The following is a 19,245-nucleotide window of genomic DNA, read 5'->3' as shown; positions in this document are numbered from 1 at the left end:
AGGTAGTGTGTGGATGCATACACATCACCATACTGTATCAGTTTTGGTTAGATGACTCATAGTTTGCAGAAGACCAACGTGCAAAGAGAGAAAATATCTGCTTCATGTGGTACAGAAGCCGGACAAAGATTAGAAAACAATGAATTGCAGAGAAAACGCAGTAAATACCAGGTTGCTGTGAATTCTTGGTGAAATACGCTTGAACAAACATGCTATTTGTTCCACAGGTTCTTCATCTTATCATTAACACGCTGCCTGAGATGCTAATGTTTATTTGTCCACTTTCTATTTTTAGCTCCTCTGGGAGTTTGTGGTTGTACAATCATAAATATTGTATACATTTTTTTTGTGATATACAATAATAACAATTTCAACCAATACGGATAACAGATAATTTTCTGCTTTTCATGACCGATACCGATTTCAATACCGATAAGTTCATATTTAATATAATCTATGCATAATCTGGGGCTTGGGGTGGATACAGCTATGAAAAGCAAATTATTTAGCAGCTCTGCTTTATCTGCAACAGAAAACAAGAGGTTTTGGCTCTTCAAATGTCTTTCTTTTTTTTCCGTTTCACCACACAAAACAGTGGTCTTTTGCTTTAATTAACAGCAGCAAATTACAATTAAATTCAAACACAAGGAGCATCCCTTGAAAATTGATTATTGAACAAATCTATGGTTTAACTGAAGAGGTTTTTGTGAATTCCAGTATTTCTCAAATATAAGATTATATGCAATATAGTAAAAAAATTTAAGCAAAAGTCAAAGAAAAAAAAAGGCATCTTAAAAGAATTTTCATAATCTGCAAATGAATTTGTGGAGCAAAGTCAAATATTTTCAAATCTGAAATTAAATGTACTAGCAAATGTATATCAGATTCTCTAACAAAAAATGAATAAATGCATGAGGCCTAGTAGGCCTTGTGCGAACAGTTTTGCTTTTTGCATGTTAAAATCTTGATCCAACCACTGAGCTGTTAAGCTCAACATGCTAACCGGACTAACATCTGACGTCCATATGTCTGTGGTAAAACCTACTACGTGCAGTCCGGCTGTAACGATTATTTAGAAAATCAATTAATCTGTTTGATTAATCAATTAATAATCATATAGCAAAAGGTTCCTTAAAGAAGACTTTTTGCAAAAATAAACCAGGTGAAACTAAAACTTTGGTACTTGAAGAGTATTTTTTTCTTAAATGCTTAATATTTAAAATTTTTTTTTTTTACTATTTTGGTTCAATTAATGCTCTAAGTGAGTTTTTCTGTCAGTTTAATGCATGTTTTAGGGTCTCTATACTGCAGTTAACCATTAATTGATTACTAAATTATCTGACGATTATTTCAATAATCGATTAATCCAGCCTTATCAATGTATTACACTATATTTTTAGATCAATGACACTGCTCTCATTCCATTCCTAAATCTTTCTATACATACATAATGAAGATGACTTTTTACCCTGAATGAGAAACTGTTTTCAAATTAGATAAACTACTTGGGAAACATTAGTGTTGACATGTAACAGGCAGGTATTATCAGGGTTAAACAGACTCACCCATCATCAATGAGAATAAGCCTAACAGAACATAATAAGAAAAATGTTTAAATAACTAGCTAAATAAATCTGGATGTGCATCCGAGTTTCTCTCTTGACCACTTGTAACATTCATAGCAAGTCAGAAACATCATGAAGCTCGTTATCAGAGAAACTTAAGCAATATTTACGTGCAACATTATGGTCATTTATATCAAATATACATTTATATGAGAGTTACCCACTGATCTGGAAATCACCTTATAAACGATCACTAATTAAAACTATTAGATGCATTATTAACATGTTAAAAAAATAGCCAGCTACAACCACATTTAGTAAAACAATGTAAATATACTGCAAATACATGTATACAGAACATTAAACAAAGCAAATCTAATACCACTTTACCACCGTCTCCACCTGCCTGGCTCTACTCCACTCCTTTAAATTTCATACGTTTTCATTACTGCTTTTTCACTACCAGTGCTGATTTTCTTCCACCCTGCTCAGAAGTAGCAACAAAGAAGAGATGAGCAGGACTGAAAAAATCCCATGAAAAAACAGCAATGGAAACGCCTGCAAACTGAGTAGGGTGGAGAAGATTTGGCCCAAGTGCAGCTTGTGAGAAAGGGGCATAAGTGAGTGAGTGTTTTTTTTTTTTTTTTTAAATATATAGTTCTGCATGTGAAGATAAATTTCTGGATAAATCTGTACCCAGACAAACATCTAGACACCAAGCAGGGCACTTGAAATAATTTGCAGGTTGCGTTTAGACGTAAACAAAGCTCCATAATCATTATTGGTTATGATCTTCTTTTTCACCGTCTGGCACCATGCTGAATTTTAAAAGCAGATGTAGTACAGTTCTAGACTAAAACATAATTCTATTGCTTATTTATTGAGTCACCCATTGCTTACAGCTCCACACTGACAGTGCCCGCACACACACCCACACACAGGGTGATGGGGACCACACAGGAAAGATGTAAGGCACTGAGCCCCTTTGAGCTGCAGCCTTTAATAAGTGAGTCCACAGGAGCTCCATGTGATCTAGGCCCATGAGGACCCCTGTAGAGTAGGACACATCAGACAGCTACCTGTGGAGCCTGAAGAGAGCCAGTGACTGAGCAAGGATCGGAGAAAGCTCTCATTTTGGATATGAACATGAGAGTAAGAGTCAGGGATAATGACCTTCTGAAAAACTTAATATACTGATTTTGGCTTTATAAACTGCTTTCAAACTGAGACACATTATATTTTCATATCATGAAAGTAATACACTGTCAAATATGCTGAAGCTGGTGATTTTAAAATGACAAAATTCCTAAAAGGTTTAAGAACTAAAGCAAGACACTGTGCAAGAAAGATATAGAGAATAGGTCTCTCACGCAACAACATTTTGGTAATCTTTCTGTAAACTTGTAGTGTCCAGAGCTCTGAACTAAACAAATTAAAAGTGGTGTTTGAATGTGAAAAGAACAAAATAACTGTAACAAGTCTCATATGATATTTGATACATATTTGATACATAAACCCGCTGTATATGAACTGTGGTGGAAATACCTCATGTAGCACAAATGATACACATTAAGACTTCTACAGTATGTGCAAATTAAAACATTAATCTTTTTCCTTTTTATTTGACAAAATGTTAATTGAAGACTCTACTTCCAAAATGTTTTATCGTTATTAACATTATTTCACATTTCAAGCCTTACAGGATTGATATGTCTTCCATAAGGACTACAGTATATTTCTTGGCAGTCACCATATTGGAAGCAGGATACCTCATTCTGTTCTTTCAATCGTGACTGTGAACTCACCACAAGTATCAAAACTGGACCTTTTACAGTGGATAGTCTGTTGTGTTTAATACACATAAAATGCTAGTTTTATTAATATTTTTGCAAGCAAGGTCCATAAAGCTGCCTGCTGTGTACAATTAATTGTATATATTGCAAATATAAAAACTTAGAAACCAGGAAGCTGTTTCAATTTAGTCTTGACAGATTAGAAAGTAAAACTAGTGAGAGCAGGCCAAAATTTACAACCAACCCTGGTTGTTAAAAAGCTGAAAAAATAATTTAAATCATTACACAAGAAAAGGAAAAGATCTAATCAATTTCTAACATCCCATAGTTAGCCTTGATAAAACAAGGTTTGATCATCAAGGATATATAGAAATGACCTATGAAGCATGAGTTCTTTTATTAAATGAATCATGACTTTAAGGAAGTCATGGTGTAAAAGGAAAAGGCTGATAAAATATTGGATGTTTTAGACTTGCACTGTCTGAAATGCTCAAACTTGAACCAATGCTCTGGGAGCCCTGATGGGATCAAGACTGGAGAGAAGGGGGATAATCACTGTCTATTTTTATCAAGCTAAAGGCTACAAGGAGATCAGGGTTTTATTCGCAAAATATTTTTTTGTCTGATTTAAATTCTGAAACCATTTCACCAGCAGTAACTCTTTATCTGCATACTAACCACGTTGTAACATATCTTGCCGAATCAAAGCTATGAGGTATAATTATAGTTGCATCACAGAATTTGCGTAAGCCTCAAGTAATGTCAGCCCTTATTAGTTGGTCTCCACTCTGGCATTAAAAATCACTTTGTAGGGAAATGTTAAAAAGGTTTAAAAGGTTATTTATTGCTTTAATGTTATCCAGCAACTCTAAAAACTGTCTCAGTTTAGCAGAAAGCTGTTGTTAACTTAAGTGGTTCCTGATTGTGTCCCTGGGGAGGGTGAGTGGGGAAACTCAGGTTAATTAGACGGGACACTTCAGGAAAAAGACACCATTTTCGGGTTAAATTCCTTTGCTTCTTTAATCTCATTTTATTTGTCTTCTTACTGAATAAAACTAATATTTTATCTACAATCTGAGCTGAACAGATATAGCTCTTTGTTTGATCTGAAATATGAATTGCGGAGACATTCAGCACTGTTTAAATGGATCACACCTTTCCACATTTTGCCATTATTACAAGCACAACTTCAGTGTATCCTATTTGGAACTATGATGAGAGACTATAACGGGGCATCAGTGTTAGTTAAAAGAACTAAATTTATGGCTCAAAAACTTGCATGGGCTTGAATAAAGCCCCTTTATTCTGACACCATTGTTGAAGTATGATGCACCTCTGAACTCCCCAACTAGTCCACCTACGTTTAAAGTCACTAAAAATCTGTTTCTTGAACACAAAGAAAATTTGTCTAAAATCACCGGTGGACAAACAGCATCAGGAAACACAGCGAAGAAACTTTAAGTTAACACAACTAACAATTTGAAGATGGTGCTCTGGCCCACAACCAACCTGTTATGTCTGAACACTGAAGCTGCTTGATCTGCTCAAGTTTGACCAAAAGTAACATTTTAGTCTCTGGCTGCAAAGCTGCTGTAGACATTAACCCAAGAACACAGCAAGAACAATTTAAGCAAAGTATTTATTTACAGGTCAATATAGTTGTGCAACTTTTTTATTTCTTTCGAAAAAAAATTTGTGAAAGGGTTTTAAAAAATGTTCTTTTCTCCTTACAGTCATACATTGCTTTTTGATGGTCACATAAAATCCCAGCAAAACATATTGAAGTTTGTGGTTGTAATAAGACAAACGTTTAAAGGTTGTCAATACTTTTGCAATGCAAATTTTAAATAGGTTTGCTTACATTAAGTGCACCATCCAATAAGCAATTGCATTTACAGAAAGGACATTGAAGCAAAAGAGGGCATAAGAAAAACTTGTCCTTTATTTTTGGTCATAAAACAAAAAAGAAGATTAGAATAACAGATCTGCTGATGAAAAACTTCATTAAGCTTACATATGATCATAGAAAACCATGGCTGGGTCAAGCAGTGCTGCAGTTATAGAAGCAATTTAGAGTAAGTCTGCCACAGGAACTAGAATAGGAAAAGACAGGAGAGTTCATGCCAAATGTTTATGATTAAAAAAAAAAGAAAAAATAAATCAACCCTGTATTTGTTTCATGAGATTAAAATGGGGAAAACAGACAATTGCCTGTCTTACCACATGTAGCCAAAACGAAAATCACACAGGTTAAACAAAGAGATCTAATACAAAACGTTGAAAAAATGTAATAGCTTAGGGAAAAAGCAATGCATCTATTGATAGCCTTGCTAAATATACATCCAACAGAGATTCTGGAAGTAATTCTGGAGGAGATATGGGAGCTCTCGATACCCAGAAGCACCCTGGAATGGCTTGCTCGTCTTCTAATAAGCACAGAATTTATAAGACAGACACTTTCATTGGGCCGATTAAGCAATGCAATAAAGTTTCTTACCTGCCGGCAAAAAAACACCACTTTAAAGGTGACATTCAACAAGAAAAGATGTCAGCAGTGTATGTGTTTGATGTTTTTCTTTTTAAGCTGCTTTACAAACAGCTATATATGTAGACAGTAATGTTGGAAACAGGTATTGCCGCAGGATTCATGCTCCTTGAACCTTACCACCCTCATACAATTACAACTATTCTAAAATGAGTTACTGTTGTTATTTCATGTGCCATGATCATGATTTTGGACACTGAGAACCAGTGTCTATGTTTCATTTTGACATGATGACCAGAGAAGAAAAGGTAGTTTTGACCCATGAACAGCTGTAAGACCTCTGCCACCACCACCACCCCTTTTCCAACTAACTGCCACCACAGGAACTCCCACTGAGGTGTGACTTGCCACCCCTCTGTTAAGGCCAGTAAAGACCACAACACACAGGATTTTACTCTCTCTCCCATGAAGTTGCCAGGGGGTTCACGTAGGAAGAAGCCATCATGGAGATCCAGGCCCAAAAATGCCCAGATCTGCAGACTGATCAAGTCATGATGGTGACTTATCAGAAAAAAACTGCTGCAAAACACACTTTTTGCAACACATTTCTCTTGAGTTTCAGAACTTACAGAGCCAGACTGTCGGAGAAAGTCTCCTAAGGAACCCTTGGTGTGAGCCACATGGACAAGAAAGCCTGTCTTGCTGTGAGCCTGCCTGCAAAGCTGCTGCTGGATGAAAAATCAAGCCTACCACATGGACATGAACAGAGGTTTGCAGGTCTGGTGCAATTAGGGACAGAACAAACAATATGCCTCTTGATGATTTTGATCATTTCATGTGTTTACTGATGAGTAAAGACAAACCTAACAGGATGGACTGCATGCTACGCTATGCTATACAGAAACATGTTTTTAGCTGTTGTTGAAGCTTGGACAAGCTTTATTTCATTTAAGTTTTTAAACACTGATATAACATTAGTGTTCATGTGTCCAAAAGTCATTTAATGGAATCTTCATGTCTATTCGCTGCTAGCTATTTCAAATAGGGTAAAGAATCATTTGACTAAAGGTTATTGGTTCCGGTTTAAGAAAATAATTTAATAAAGGATTATTTGGCCAAATAATGCTTTATTCACCTCATGGATTTGCATTGTGAGTTTGTCTGAAAACATCCCAATTTCTCTAAATTAGTGAAAAACTAAGTTGGTCATATCCCAAATTCTTCCAGATAAACTTTGGTTTTCAAACACTAGATCCATCTTAAACTGTAATATGGTTTTCAACCATGTTTCCCCTTCCTCTTTGTACATAGTAGTTTAGTTTAGTTTCACTAGTTTTAGTAAAGAGTTTTAAACTGAAATATGTGTGACCTGGAGCTGAATGATTTTTTTTTTTTAATAAACTCTTATTTTGAACAGAAGTTGTGGTGAATTTATTCCATGTATGTGCAGAATTATCTGTTTTGACCATGTGACCATGATTTGAGTTCGAATCACTCTTTCATTTATTGTGTGTTCATAAACAATATATAACAGCCCAAATACCATCAGCTTAAATAAGATATTTACCACGCCTAATTGGGAGGGCAAAAAACATCTTAAAGTATCACAAAATATAAATTCCCAGATGGCTGGGAACTGTATGTTTAGGTCCGCTGCCCTGCTGGGAGGTGAGGCTTAATTTCGAAGTCAAATCTTGGAGGGTGCTGCCAACACCATTTGTCTTGGTCGGGGTAATGTTTCTCTGTGAGATGTTCTAATCTAGCATGCTGCTTTATAACCTAAACCAGTTTCAACCCTGTCCACAGCTTTCTCCCCATTTTTCTTGGTGTTAATAGAACAGCAGGATTTACATTAGCTAAAGTGCTGCCTTATTTAAAACAATGTGAAGCTCCTTATTTTTGTTTTACCTAACAGGAAACAATGTATGTCCTCTGGAGATCAATGTGCTGGATGCTTACTGTTTTTGTTATTTCTGTTGAGTGTACATTTATTTTTGCATATTTCTATGAGTGAAGTGGGTGAACCGCCCCTGAACAAATCGAGGTGACTCACTTGGGTCTCCCGTCCCTGTCCATCAGCGCTTTTAAGATGTCATGCTAATGCAGCACGAATGCAGTCCATGGTGGCCTGTAGCCATACAGGAACTTGCAGAGACATATGGCCTTATTATTGCTTTTGTCTCTGGAGTTGGTTGTTCAAGGAATGGAATGAAATTAGGTGAGTGTGCAGCGCAGGTGTCTGTGTGTGTTTGTAAGAGCATTACTATCCCCTAGTGACGGAATCAAGATCATTCGATCCATATTCTCCTCCTCCTCTCAGCAGAGAGAAGGAAAATGGAATGGCTAGTTAGGGAACACATACCCGTACACACTGCTCTTAGGTCAACACAGACACACAAACAGCATGCTGCATCCCAAGTGCGTGCCAGAAGGATGATTGAGAGCCAACCGTGTGTCTGAAAGTGTCCCTTGGGGCCTGAAATATTCATGGCTGTAGTCCCGTTGTTGTCTCAATGCTGTTGGTGGTTGAATCCTAAATGGCATTCATAAGTGCTCCTGATATTATGTACAAAAACAAGGGCAAAAGTTGCAGTAATACATCAACCTCCACCTGTACATTAGAGATGCTGTGCCATAGAAGGTTGCATAATTTCCCCCTTTCCTTTCATTCCTCAAACTGAACCTGACACAAACAAACAAAGAAAAGGGGGGGGGGGGGATACATCAAATAAATGCAGTGAGCATATAATATAACTGATGATGACTAAAACATATTTTATAGCAAAACTTTACAGCCTCCCCTTCCTGGGCTGCCAACTTATCATGGTGGATGGCTTTGAGTGTCCGAATGACCTTAGCAGCTATGCTGTCTGGGGGCTTTATACCTCCTGATAGGGTCACCCAAGGCAGACAGGTTCTAAGTGAGGGACCAGAAAAAGAGCAGCCTAAAGACCTCTTATGATGAGTAAGATAATTGGACCTAGTGTTCCCTCTCCTGGACGCGGGTCTCCTGGGCCCCACTCTGGAGCCAGGCCCGGAGGTGGGGCACACTGGCAAGTGCCTGGTGGCCGGGCTTTTACCCATGGAACTCGGCCAGGTACAGCCCGAAGAGGAAACATAGGTCCCCTTTCCAATGAACTCTCCACCTGCAGGAGGGGGCCAAAGGGTTCAGGTGCTATGTGTGATGGGTGGCAGACGAGGGTGGGGACCTTGGCATTCTGGTCCTCGGCTAAAGAAGCTGGCTGTTGGGACATAGAATGTCACCTCTCTGGTGCGGAAGGAGCCCGAGTTAGTGCGCAAGGTTGAAAGGTTCCGACTGGAGATAGTTGGACTTACCTCGACGCATTGCTCTGGCTCTGGAACCTGTCTCCTTGAGAGGGGCCGGACATTCCTCCACTCTGGAGTTGCCCCTGGTGAGAGGCATCAAGCAGGAGTGGGCATACTTGTTGCCCCTTATCTTGGAGTCTGTACGTTGGGGTTAGCCCCGGTGAACGAGAGGGTTGCCTCCCTCTGCATATGTGTGGGGGGATGGGTTTTGACTGTTGTGTGTGCTTATGCACCAAACAGCATTACCCACCATCTTTGGAGTCCTTAGGGGGGTACTGCAGAGTGCCCCTCCTGAGAAAGACTTCCATATGGCGTTGAAGCGATTCTGATCCACTATCCTGTGTCTTAGGAGGGGGAAGCAGTGCAGTACCAACACTATTTACAGTGGGAGTGGTGTGCTGCTGACCTCGACTCGGAATGTCATATGTCAGTTGGCACAGTACTTCGAAGACCTCCTTAATACTACCAACACATCTTCCATTGAGGTAGCAAAGCCTTGGGGATCAGGGTCGGGTTCCCCAAACTCTGGTGCTAAGGACACTGAGTTGGGTAAAAAAGTCCTCCGTGGCAAGGCCCCAGGGGTGGATGGGATTCGCCCTGAGTACCTTAAGGCTCTGGATGTTGTGAGGCTGTGTTGGTTAACGTGACTCTGCAATATTGCATTGACATCAGGGGCAGTTCCCCTGGATTGGCAGACTGGGTTGGTGGTCCCTCTATTTAAAAAAGGACCGGAGGGTGTGTTCCAATTACAGAGGGATCACATTCTTAAGCCTTCCTGGTAAGGTCTATCTGGGGTTCTGGAAAGAAGAGTCCATCAGATAGTCGATTCTCGGATTCAGGAGGAGCAGTGTGGTTTTTGCCCTGGCCGTGGAACTCTGGATCAGCTCTATACCCTCAGCAGTATCCTGGAGGGTGCAATAGAGTTTGCCCAACCAGTCTACATGTGTTTTGTGGATCTGGAAAAAGCATTCAACCATGTCCTTCAGGGGTCCTGTGGGGGGTACTCCGGGAGTATGGAGTACGGGACCCTTTAATAAGGGCTGTTAGGTCTCTGTATGACCTGTGTCAGAGCCTGGTCCGCATTGCCGGCAGTAAGTTGGACTCCTTTCCGGTGAGGGTTGGACCCCAAGGTTGCCCTTTGTCACCGATTCTGTTCATAACTTTTATAGACAACATTTGGCAAAGCCAAGGTGTTGGGGGGGATCTGTTTTGGTGGCCTTAGGATTGTGTCTCTGTTATTCGCTGATGATGTGGTTCTATTGGCTTCATCAGGGCGTGATCTACAGTCCTCACTCGAGCGGTTCGCAGCCGAGTGTAAAGCAGCCGAAATGAGGATCAGTGAGACCATGGTATTGAGCCGGAAAAGGGTAGAGTACCTTTTCCAGGTTGGGGATGGAGCGGCAGATCGATAGGCGGATTGGTGCGGCGTCTGCTGTGAAGCGTGCACTGTACCGGTCTGTTGTGGTGAAGAGAGAGCTGAGCCAAAAAGTAAAACTCTTGATTTACCGGTCAATCTATGCTCTTACTCTCATCTATGTTCATGAGCTTTGGGTCATGACAGAAAGAACCAGATCCCGGACACAAGTGCATAAAATGAGTTTTCTCCATAGTGTGTCTGGGTTCTCCATTAGCGATAGGGTGAGGAGCTCAGTCATCCGGATGGACTCAGAGTAGAGCCGCTGCTCCTTCACATTAAGAGGAGGCAGTTGAGGTGGGGACCCTAGACCCCTTTTCAGTACCTAAGCTTTCTGGCTAATGTTTTGCTCACTTTTGAATGTGGGTGGTGCTTTTACACTTGTGGTAGAATGAGACAGACTCTACAACCCCCACAATTGGCTCAGGTAGTATAGTTAATCAAGGGTGATACATCAGTGCAAGCTGTGGAAAGAACGTTTGCTGTTTCTATCAGCGTAGTGTCCAGAGGCTTGAGTCAAACCAAGGAACAGGTCAGTACACCAGAAGTCATGGAGGAGGCCGTAAGAGGGGAACAATCCAACAGCAGGATCGCTATCTCTGACTTTGTGCAAGGAGGATGAGGAGGAGCACTGCCAGAGCACTGCAAAATGATCTCCAGCAGGCAACAAAAGTGCATGTGTCTGCACAAACCACTAGAAACTGACTCCATCAGGATTGTATAAGGGCCCGACATCCAAAGATGGGTTTTGTTCACAGCCCAGCACCATGCAGGACGCTTGGCATTTGCCAGAGAACACCAGGATTGGCAAGTTCACCACTGGTGGCATGTGTGCTACACAGATAAAAACAAGTTCACGCTGAGCACATGTAACAGACCTTAGAGTCTGGAGACACCATGGAGGGCCGAACAGCCCTTAATGTGGTCCCCAGACGTGGCATGACTGCCATTATGTACAGAGAGGAGATCCTCAGACCCTTTGTGAGACCCTACGCTGGTGTGGTTGGCCCCTGGGTTCCTCCTAATGGAAGACAAAGCTTGACCTCATGTGGCAGGAGTGTATCAGCACTTCCTGTAAGATGAAGGCATTGAGACTATGGACTGGCGATTTCTCAGCCATGAATCCGATTGAGCACATCTGGTCCCTCATGTCTTGATCCATCCACCAAAGTCACATTGCAACACAGACTGTCCAGGAGTTGGCGGATGCTTTAGTCTAGGTCTGGGAGGAGATCCCTCAAGAGACTATCCACTTCCATATCAGGAGTGTTGTAGAAAAGTCATACAGGCATGTGAGCCCACACACAATACTGAGCCTCATTGTGACATTACGTCAATGTTGGATCAGCCTGTAGTGTGTTTAATTTTGTGTGTGGCTCTAAATCCAGGCCTCCATTGGTTAATAGATTATATTTTAATTTTGTGTGATTTGGTTGTCAGTACATTCAACTTTATACATGCCAAATTATTCAATAACAATATTTCATTAATTCAGATCTAGAAAGTGTTATCTGAGTGTCCCCTTTATCTTTTAAGCAGTGTATAAATGTTTTGGCTGCTTCTCTGATTATTGCTTCCCTTGACTGGCCTGTCAATTCAGGTGAATGACTATGTTTTGGCAGGCTAGAAGTTGTTTCAAACGCTTTTAAATTTACAGGGAACAGGTAAGCGGTACTCGGTGGGGTTTAGTATTCATTGCTCGTTTGCTGTGCTCCATAATATCACAAGTTTTATTTAGGGGTGACATCACAGAAACTAGGGCCAAACTCAAACGCAGGTCACAGTTGTTAATTTTCATATTTTTAAAAATGCATTAAATTTTCCTTTCGCTTTAGAAATACCCACTTACTTTGTGCCACATAAAACCCCATTAAAATACATGTATGGTTGTATGGTTGTAAAAGTGAATGCTTTTTTTAAGACACTGAGTTAAAGCAGCGTATCCAGTATGTCTTTGAGATAGTTTTCACGCATTTTCTTTGTGTTGTTCTTTGCCTCTTTTTTCCCCGTTAATCCAGTTGTCCCTGGGCAGTCAATTAGCTGTGAAATCACGGATCAATTTGAACAGTGCAAGCATGCTCTAAGAAGTTAAATGAGGATTAATCATTGAATACGGATTTCTCGCTAAGCAAAGTGCCAAAAAGCTCACCAAGGAGGTTCAGTGTAACAGGAAAATTATGTTTTCATCTAAAGATCCCTGTGGGTTAGGATAAAGATAAGAGGAGATCGTGTTATAAACCAACATCTGTGTTTGCTTTCAGTTTTAGGCTTTTATTGGCTCAGGAAATAAATCACCACCATTTTAGTGAAACTGATAGTAACTACCCCCAGCCAAGGATAGAAAATGATCAGCACTATAAAAATTATGAAGAGCGCTGTATATTCGACAACACTGAATGATATGTAAAAACAGTGTTATGTTTTACATCTGGTCAAGATTTTATTTATTTAAAGCAATCTCTTCAAAATAAATATAAAAACAAGAAACTACTGGAATGGTAGAAGGTCCAATACACATGATTAGCCATGCTGTTCAAACTAAGAAACATCCTGGATTTTCCAAGTTTGATAAGAGAACCTGGATATCAATGGTGTGATGAAGTCTGAGTCATACTCAATTCTCACTTTTAGCTCTATCAAACTTAACAGTTTAACCTTCGGTCTTTTTTATTTTTTGTTTCATATACTTTTTATTTTAACTTTATGGTTGTTTGTTGAACAGCTAAAAAACGGAGGTGCAGCTTGCAAAGTGAGCCTTTATATTCAGTAATGATTGTGTTCAAGCACAGGAAGCAAAGATGTAGGGGAATCTGACATATAATCAGAAATCAACAAAAATTTAAGTTTATAAGGTGGAGCTCTGCGCTTAGAGTCAGAAACGTATGGAAGTCACTCTGTTTCTTATCTTGCAAAGTTTTTTGACATACAAAAAAATAAATGTTAGACAGGTCCTTAATGTGAAACAATGACACATATTCTGTGAAAAATCTTTGAATTATGTGTTTCCAATTATGTACTTTAATGCTAAATACTGCAAATGTTTTGGGAACAATGGGCTTTTGCTAAAAGCATTCGCAGGAACATTTGTTACTAAATCATTTGTAAGAGAGTTTGTTTAGGAGAAAATGCTGCATTCACCATTTATCTCCTATTTCTAATCTCTCAGGTATGAGCAAATCATACTACTGTTCTAGACCTGATGTAGGGCTCTTTATTTCTTTGTTTGGTTGTTTAATTTGGATCCCCATTAGCTTCAGCATAAGCATAAAGCTATTCTTCCTGGGGTCCACCAATCTCCCATGTGACAATACCATTTGTAACATCACTTTACACACTATACCAGAGTTCACAGATTAGCGGACTGCAGTACAGATCCGGACCCACCTGCTGGCTAATCCAGACCCAACTTGATTTAAAATATTTATAAATTACCACATGTTATCCAACGACGGTGTCTAACTTCACTTGTACCGTTTTTCCTGCTTGTACGGTAAAGCCCTCCAGAGCTTCCGGGACCAGGCTACACATGATACAAATTAGCCAATGAGCTGTGTCAAACAGGGCTGCTGCTGCTAGCTACTTTTAGACACAGCAGGTAAACCTGAGGCAAACTGGGTGATGGGAAAGAAGGAGAAGATGATGAGAAAAAGTGAAAGAAAGTGTGGACTGCTGAAAGGAGTTCTGGTGAACTGGTGATAGAAAAGTGAAATGGTGTTCAAAGATGACCCTGCACATTATGAGTATGTTTGGCTCAATCTGCTGCTGTGAAGCATGATTCTCCACCATGAACATAATCAAAAATAAATATGGATCCAGCACCTTGATATGTGCTTCAGAATGGCTTTGTCGCCATTGAAAGCCTAGTTTAAAGCCTTACAGGTCAGCCTAAAGCCCACTGCTCTCATTAAGAAAAAAAAAAAAAAAAGGTCAGTTCAGGTTATTTATAAAGTATGTGAATCAGGAAATTGTCTATATATTACACTGAACAATTTTTGTTCTCTACTTTTAAAAAAAACACTTTAGATTTTTTTTTTTTATTATTTAAAAGGTCAATGTATAACATGGATGCATAAACACCTCATTTTATTTCAGTGTTAAATTGTGTTTAAAGTGAACATGTCTGTCCGTACACAATCTATTATCAATTATCACTACCAAAAGTTTAGCCTCTTCTCTGTGATCAACATGATTTTTCTCTATGCTGAGTTCAAGTTTCGGTTTGGAAAGTAGAGAAAAAGGGGTTCCAACCACTAAACAGGTAGTTTTAGATACATTGACAACCAGTTTGTTGCTCCTTATCCAGTCCACCACTAACTGTAGCTCTCTTTGTAGTTTTGTATTTAACTCACTAATATTAGTTTCTGCTAAATATATAGTAGAACCACCTGCAAACATTGAGATGCTTGCTTTATCTAAAACAGATGGAAGATCGTTTGTAAAGATTGTGTTAAGGAGCAGCCCAAGACAACTTCCTTGAGGCACAGCCCTTACCTTTGAAAAACTGCTATTGAAATAAACTAGTGGATAGGGATTGGCACTATACCTAGTTTAACAGTTAAATTTGTTAAATTTCAACTGGGACAGGTAGGACAGTCACTCCTACTGCCAACTTTGGCGGGTTGCATTCTATTAACTATTTTAATTGTAGCTTTTGCCCACACGTAATCATAAATAATGAGTAAATCTAAATGTGACTCAAGGTTATTACATCTCCCGCGTCTTGTTTTTTTTTTTTTTTACAAAGGGAAAAATATATCAGAGTTGAATACTTCATAATGGCCGGTAGTGTCAAACATTTCATGTAGTTTGACGAGTATTTACAATGGTCATTCACATTTTCAAAAACTGTAAATCTAGTTTAAGTAAACTTCAGTTTTAATTACATGAAACCTAATTTTCTAACCACAAAATTGTGGCTGCTGAAAATGCTGAGTGGCATGTAAATTTGGAAATCCAATAGCCCCAGTGGCCAGTGGGCCAAAAGTGTAAGGTAATATAATACCCCGGTTAAAAGGTATACAAATTTTAGATAAATGCCATGTCATGAATCTGAAACTGAATCTGTAATTAGTTAATGTCTTACGACTGGACAAGAACCTGTAGTTGTGTATCCCCTGCAATAAGAGAAGAATGTGTTAACACACCACCTCTGCCACACTAGATTTTGATTGAAGCAATAGTCTAACATATATTTCTTCTTTTGTATTAATATATATGTCTTCATCAGTCTGAACTCTAATAGCTGTTGTTAAATTGACAAAAGATGTGATGGATCTTTAAAAGCTGTCCTAACCCTACATAAAAGTCATTCCAACCTGTTTTCAAGAGAGCCTTTCAAAGTTAAAACTAAACTTTTAAACTAAACTCTTAATTCTATTAATGATGTGTCTCTGGTGACAAAACCAGTCACCCTTAAGAGCTCATCGAAGTGAACGAGAGTGTATAACTTAAGGAAGGGAGAGTCCATTAAGCAAGTGCTAAAAATCCATGCCGGCAAGGGCAGCACTTCACCATAACTACTACAATCACATTAAATGATGTGAAAAAAGGAAGGAGAGGTAGTAAGAGACAAAACAAGCAAAAAAGAGTCAAAGGACCAAAAATTAAATTTTTGGGCCACATACATCCTGCATTTATCTCATTCAATTAAGCCCAAAATTACTACTGGGAGATCTAGATTTACCCCTTTTTTTATTTAAATGATTTTTTTTTCAAGTTTGACAAGAAATGACAAAAAACATGTCTAGAGGCAAAAAGGACAAAAACATTTAAGCATCAAATTAAAGAAATACATTTTTTTTTTTCATGTTCTATTTTAAAATATCATGTCAGAATTATTCAAATCTTGCTAAGTAATCATATAAAAAAATATCTATTTGCAATACAAACCTCAAACCCTTGGTATTTAGGTTACTGTATTTATCATGGCCTCTTGACCTTTACTCTAATCTTTAGCTACATCCACAAATTCTCCATCAGATTCATATCAGGATTCAGAATCCAAAATGTTATTGGTTTTCATAGAAGTAATAATGCTCTAAACATCTTACTAAAATTTATGACTAAACCTGGAGGTGATATTATTTACGCCTGAACCAACTGTTTAACTTAACTCAAACATGCCATAAAAGCAAAGAAACTAAAAATTGCAGAAATCGCTAAATGTTAAATGCTGGAGCTTTTTTTGTTTTGGATCTTCTGTAGTTTGAAGAAGAGAAAATAGTAGAATATATATATTTTTAACAAAAGTATTTTCAACTGAAAAGTATATGTATTAATATAGACTATAAAAACATATGACCTGGAAAGCATTGGATGGAGAGGTAAATTTATATTTCTTAAATAAAACAGCTGGATATACAGTTATAATCTTCATGCTGTACACAGCAAAGATTTGGTATTGGAATGAGAGCGGTGCCCTTCAGCTAAAAATGAAGCGTAATATTTTGATAAGGCTGGAGCCATGATGTGTACTCATCTGCTAAGGCGTATGATGTAAAATAAGATGATGCAGACTGGAGATGTATGAAATGCCTTTTTAACTGTTTATCGGGGCCACTTCCCGAGAGGTGATCAGCTGCCATTCTGTAAATTCTAAGCAACTTCTGTAATCTGAGTAAGATTACAATTTTTATCAGAATCTGTTGTCATGTCTCCTGGTTATTTAATACATATAAGTTATGAATTGGTATTTAAAGAGTTTGTCCCAAGTGATCTCTTTTCAGGGAAAAGAACCGGAAGGATAGAGCTTCAATCTTTAACACTAAATCATGATATCAAACCTCTACTTGCACACTTGACCTCTCATTACCTCATTAGCATGGAGTATTTCTAAACTTTCTAACCTGAGCCTGACCTGAAGTTTGGGTTTTGATTTAACACAGGGGGGTCAGGTGCAGGTCAAGTTCAGGTCAGGCTCTAAGATTACTATTTTCCTCTGTCTCATGTGATATAAGCCTTAAGATGTAGTAACACGTATTATAAAATCAAGGACTAGTATTTTACTTGCTGTCTACTCTTTTGTGAAAATGGAGGAAGTGAAATTCAGCAGGTAACTAGACACGAGCAGAGCATGCAGTGTGCAGATAAACGTGGCCCTGCCTGGCACTCTGGACCAGCTATGGGTCAGTGCTCACTGTGCAGTGCACTTGCTGGGCGCGGTTTAACTGAGCGTTCCTTGCAGGGCAGTGGAGAACTACTAAAGTATGGACTGAATCAGTATAAAAATTTTTATTCACAACAGGTTTAGCTTGCCCTTAGGCCCACAATTCAAGTGTTTTTTTTGGTTGGCCTTGATAAAGTTGAGTTTGAGTCGGGCTGAATTTTCTGGGCCTGATCCATACCCTACATTATCGTGACCTTGGAGCTTGTTCAACCATGAAGACAGGACAAACTGGCTAATTAGATTTTCCCAAACTTCAGCACAACTAAATAATTGTTGCCAAATATTAGCCAATCAAATAATTGTTTATGCAGATAAACATCATCTTTAACACAATTAGCCTTGAAAACCTAAAACAGAGCTATAATCATAAAAAAGACTCAGTATTGATTAGTGCTCTTGAATAATTTTAAAATGGCTTATTGGACTGTTTTCAGTGAGTGTCTGTGGAAACATTCCTCCATGTAGCTCCATGAAAAACAAACATCTACAGTCTGGAGCTAATGTCTGTCTGACTCTTGTGTGACTATTCTTTGCCATCCATACTCAAACACATTAAATAAGATTTAAATCACGTGAGAACAGGTGGGATGGTCCAAAAGAGGTATTTTTTCTGAAGGATGTTGTTAACTGCAATGTTTTCCTGTTGATGAACACATAAACCAGGACTCGCCAGCGTGAGGGAGTCCTGTTGCCACATCCCCATATGTTCATATGAAAACTTTGTACAATCTGAAGATCAATTATCAAAGCCAGTGTATATTTTATTTATTACACTCTTAATTTGGAAAAATTCTACTTGAATGATACAAGGTGGGATTTTTTTTGCCCTTCAAGTTACGTTGAAAGTCATCTGGAACGTTAAATCAACCTTTGAGTCTCGTATGTTTCCCCATTGCTTTTCAAGGTCCATACAGGGATGGCTTGTTGCCCTGGGCAGAGATGTGGCCTTTGAAGACATTGTTTGTTTTTTAAGTATGTCCCTCACAGAGGCTGCGCTATAATTACTAAGCTGTAGTCAGCCTCAGAAAGGGTATTAATTTGGGTCAAGGAGTGTGTCTTCATTAACAGTCTGCTGGATCCTCTGGCTCAGCACAGGTGGATTTATTTTGGGCATGTCTTTGTTTGTTCCACATTTTGTCAGGATGTTTTAAGAAATGCTAAATGTCTGTATAAGTACATCCAACCCAGGGCTGAGTAATGTTAGGAACCTCACAAAATAATTTTATTTTGATTCTTTGGCCCATGATGCGATTTAACATTGATTAAATTTTTTTTCTGTTAAGTACCTGTTGTTATATCTTGCCTATAGAAAAACAGCCATGGCATACCACTGAATAAGATAATATTTTCAGCAATTAAATCTAAGTAAAAACAAAGTACTGAATTGATATTGAAGTAAAATGCTTGTAAACCTAAATTTGTTTTCTTTTCTTTTAGAAATTAGAATAATTCTGTATTGGCCTTTAGTAATCAGGTCAAGCTGTTTTTACACGTTA

The 19,245-nt window shown here is 38.6% G+C and overlaps 1 protein-coding gene across 2 annotated transcripts in view; it reads right to left on the bottom strand.

The window, feature by feature from the left end:
- Nucleotides 1–19,245, bottom strand: part of grin2bb (glutamate receptor, ionotropic, N-methyl D-aspartate 2B, genome duplicate b) — a 211,536-nt gene that overhangs the window by 58,026 nt on the left and 134,265 nt on the right. The gene's annotated exons all lie outside the window — the stretch shown is intronic.

The sequence above is a fragment of the Cyprinodon tularosa genome, unplaced genomic scaffold, assembly GCF_016077235.1.
Source record: "Cyprinodon tularosa strain WSP-4 unplaced genomic scaffold, ASM1607723v1 ctg318, whole genome shotgun sequence".
NCBI lineage: Eukaryota > Metazoa > Chordata > Actinopteri > Cyprinodontiformes > Cyprinodontidae > Cyprinodon > Cyprinodon tularosa.
The sequence above is the reverse complement of the archived record's forward strand: the minus strand, read 5'-3'. Positions and strand labels throughout refer to the sequence as shown.